Here is a 4589-nt window from a genome sequence, read left to right as displayed (position 1 = left end):
AGCCGGATGTAACGTTTGCGCATGCGCACGGCTCCGGCCCCGCCCCGCCCTGCTCCGGAGGCCAATGTGCGCAGGCGTAGAGGCCGACCTGGGCGCGTCGTCACGAAGGCGCAAGCGCAGAGGGCAGCGCAGGACCGCAAACTACAACTCCAAAGAGCTAGTGCGACTGCGCAATAGGTCAGTCACTCGGCTGGAGACGTGTACTTTTATTTCCGCGGTCTAGTTGGTGACGCCCGCAGTTGCCCTGGCAACGAAGAGTTGGGAGAGGTTTGGGGTTGGTTTTTTTTTTACCACAGACGAACGTGGCTGCCGGGAAGTTTGGACTCTCTTTGGACCACCCACCTTGTGAAAGATTAACGGGAACTGCTTGGAAGCCATGGCTGGCGCTCCGGCATTCGGTACTGGCCCTAATCGTGTTAGGTTAGGGGCGTGCACTGTGGATGCCCGTCCCGGGTCCTTGCAGAAAATCTAGTTCCCTCGCTATTGGGGACCGCTGTGTAGACACCAGTTTAGTCTTGGTTAGGCGGGAGATGGGGCATTCTAGGTTGGTTCCGCGTCCTGAAATGGACCACAGGTCTGAACCCAGCTGCACCTGAGAACGCGGTAGGACGCGGGTATTCATTCAACGCCTCCTCGGTTCCTGGCATTGAGCAAAGTTACTGGGCTGTCCTATTCTCGCCATTTTCAAAAAACCTGTGACCAAATTATGACTATAATTCCTAAGGTTAGCTGCTCTCTGCCATCCAGCTGGCATCTTTGACCTACTCTGTTTCCCTGAAAGTAAGACATCCCCCGAAAATGAGACCTACTTACAGTTTTGCCTCTCGCTGAAATATAAGGCATCCCCCTGAAAATAAGCCCCCCCCCCGCCCCCGAAAGCTACCATAGCTCTGGACTCCGGACTGTAGCAGCGGGCACCACTGCACAGCTCACTGTTGGCCGCAGCACAGCCTGAGCAGACAGGAAGTACGAGGTCTCTTTTAATAAAACAAACAATAAATGTGTACCGTATTCTTCTTCATGGAAAAAAAAACAACCCCTGAAAATAAGACCTAGCACATCTTTGGGAGCAAAAATTAATATAAGACACTGTCTTATTTTCGGGGAAACAGGGTAGTATAATATCACAACATGTCAGCACCCAGTGGCCCCAAAGAGCACGCCTGGTCTACACCCAGCAACTGCCAGAAGGTCCCTTCTGACTCACACGCAGCCACCCTTTGGACAGAGCAGGAGTCCATCGCGGTTCTGAGGCTGTAAATCTCTAGGGAAGCGCACTGTCTCCTCTTTCTCACCTAGGTGTGTTGTGCTGAAACGGAAGATGTTTCTATTAGGAACCCAAGTTTTAACCTGCTGTGCCCCAAGGCTCACTATCACTATGACCTCTCATTTTTGTTTCAGAGGAAAAATGAGGTTTGGGTGTTTGGTTTGGTTTTGGACAAGTGAGATTAATTATTTTTAGGATTGTAAATTCTTTAGTTTTTTAAACATTTTATTAGGGGCTCATATAACTCTTATCACAATCCATAAATATACATACATCAATTGTATAAAGCACATCTGTACATTCTTTGCCCAAATCATTTTCAAAGCATTTGCTCTCCACTTAAGCCCTTTGCATCAGGTCTTTTTTTCCCCTCCCTCCACACTCCTTCCTCCCTCATGAGCCCTTGATAATTTATAGATTATTATTTTGTCATCTCTTGCCCTATCTGGCATCTCCCTTCACCCCCTTTTCTGTTATCCGTCCCCCAGGGAGGAGGTCACATGTAGATCCTTGTAATCGGTTCCCCCTTTCTAACCCACTCACCCTCTACTCTCCCAGTATCACCCCACACTCCTGGTCCTGAAGGGATCATCCACCCTGGATTCCCTGTGTTTCTAGTTCCTATCTGCACTAGTGTACATCCTCTGGTCTAGCCAGACTTGCAAGGTAGAATTCGGATCATGGTAGTTGGCGGGGAGGAAGCATCCAGGATCTGGGGAAAAGCTGTATTCTTCATCGGTGCTACATTGCACCCTGACTGACTCATCTCCTCCCCTAGACCCCTCTGTGAGGGGATCTCCAGTGGCCAATAAATGGGCTTTGGGTCTCCACTCTGTACTTCCCCCTTCATTCACTATGGTAAGATTTTTTTTTTTTGGATGATGCCTTATACCTGATCCCTTTGGCACCTCGTGATCGCACAGGCTGGTGTGCTTCTTCCACGTGGGCTTTGTTGCTTCTGAGCTAGATGGCCAATTGTTTATCTTCAAGCCTTTAAGACCCCAGACACTATCTCTTCTGATAGCCCGACACCATCAGCTTTCTTCACCACATTTACTTGTTCACCCGCTTTGGCTTCAGCAGTTGTGTCGGGAGGGTGAGCATCATACATTGCCAATTTAATAGAAGAAAGCATTCATGCATTGAGAGAGTGCTTGAGTAGAGGTCCAAGGTCCTTCCGCCACCTTAATACTAAACCTATAAATATAGACACATAAATCTATTTCCCCATCCTCATATATATATTTGCATGTACCTGTCTTTGTCTAGACCTCTATAAATGCCCTTTGCCTCCTAGCTCTTTCCTCTATTTCCCTTGACTTTCCTCCTGCCCCACTATCATGCTCCGTCCCCACCTGGGTTACAGCTATACCTCTTCTTTACGTAACCTTACCCTTGATCATTTGCTACCAGGCCTGCCACTCCCCCCTCACCACCATTTTGGGTCCCCTGTTGTTCCCTTGTCCCTGGGTTAGTTAACACCACTTCCTTACCACCCACACCTTCTCCTATCCCAAGTCCCCCTGGAACTGTCGGTCCCATTGTTTTTCCTCCAGATAGTTCATCCAGCCTGTCTTATTTAGACAGACCTGTGGAGATAATAGCATGCACAAAAACAAGACAGAGGAAAACAAAGCAACAGTATACAACCAGACAACAATAACAACAAACCACTGACAAAGAACAAAACAAAACACATCAAGAAAGAGAAGCTTGTAGTTAGTTCAAGGATCGTTTGTTGGCCTATAGGAGTGTTTTCCAGTCCAGTCTGGGCACCACACCCTGGCCCCAAAGTCCACTTTCAGCATTCCCTGGCAACCTTGCTGTTCCATTCCCTTGCTGTTCCACTGCACTCCCCCAGTGCTTTGCCTCCATGTGGTGGGATCAGTTCAGGTGCAATTCACACACTGTGTCTCTGGTGCTGTCCCCTCTAGTGCCATTGGTCACTGAGGAGCATCATGTCTCATAGTGGGGCCAGCCATGTTGTTCTCTCTGTGGACTGGCTGCTCTAATCAGGCACATCATCCTCACGGCCTGGTGGGCCAGGCTGTGCTCCACTCTCTCCTCCTCCCCCTTCATCTGCTCCCGTGTGCTCTTTATTTTTAATGTACTTAATGCTTGTCTATATCAAAAAATTTGGAAGGCTGCTACCTGGCCAACCAACTGTAAAAGAGCCATATTTTTTCCCATTATAAGGAAAAGTGACCCAACTGAGGGTGGAAATTATCAAACAATATTAATATCATATACAAAGAAAATGTTGCTGAAGATAATTCAAAACTGGTTGAAGCAATGCAGAAAGTTAACCCAGATTCAAGAGGACCTGGCATGGAGAGAAGCTCAGTGATGATGACAGGTAGATCATGGCTGAAAGCAGAGAATACCCAAAAAATGTTTATTTTATTGATTATGCAAAGGCATTCGACTCTGTGGGTCAAAACAAACTATGGTAAACATTGCAAAGAATGGAAATGTGTACAGGTGCTCACATGCAATCTGTACACAGAACAAGAGGCAGTTGTTCAAAGAGAACAACTGAATACTGCATGTTTTAAAATCAGGAAAGTTATGTGTCAAGATTATATCCTGTCTGCAAACTTATTCGGTCCGTATGCTGAGCAAATAATCCAAGAAACAGCTATAGGAAGAACACCGCATCAGGGATGGATGAAAGCTTATTAACAGGCGATACAGTCTTGCTTGCTGATGAAACTGAAGACTGCAGCCCTCTATATGGATTGCAACTTGATATAAAGAAAATAAGAATTCTCACAACTGGACCAATAGACAACATCATGCTAATTGGGAAAAGATTAAAGGATTTCATTTCACTTGGATCCACAATCAATGCCCATGGAAGCAGCAGTCAAGAAATCCAATACACAAGATCTGTCTAAAGTGTTAAAGAGCAAAGATGTCACTGTGAGGACTAAGGTGGCCAGACTCCAACCCTGGTATTTTCAATTACCGTATATGCTCGAGTATACCATGGGATTTTCAATTACTGTGTATACTTGAGTGAGTATAAGTGGATCCGAATATCAGCCTAGGCACCTAATTTTTTAAAAATCATTGTATTGGGGGCTCATACAATTCTTATCGCAACCCATACATACATCAATAGTGTCAAGCACATTTTTACATTATTTGCCCTCATCATTCTCAAAATATTTGCTCTCCACTTAAGCCCTTGGTATCAGCTCCTCATTTTCCCCCTCCCCACTCTCCCCTTCCTTGTGAACCCTTGATAATTTATAAATTATTATTATTTTGTCATGTCTTACACTGTCCAACATTTCCTTTTACCCCCTTTTCTGTTGTC

The sequence above is a fragment of the Tenrec ecaudatus genome, chromosome 14, assembly GCF_050624435.1.
Source record: "Tenrec ecaudatus isolate mTenEca1 chromosome 14, mTenEca1.hap1, whole genome shotgun sequence".
In the NCBI taxonomy this organism is placed as follows: domain Eukaryota; kingdom Metazoa; phylum Chordata; class Mammalia; order Afrosoricida; family Tenrecidae; genus Tenrec; species Tenrec ecaudatus.
The sequence above is the reverse complement of the archived record's forward strand: the minus strand, read 5'-3'. Positions refer to the sequence as shown.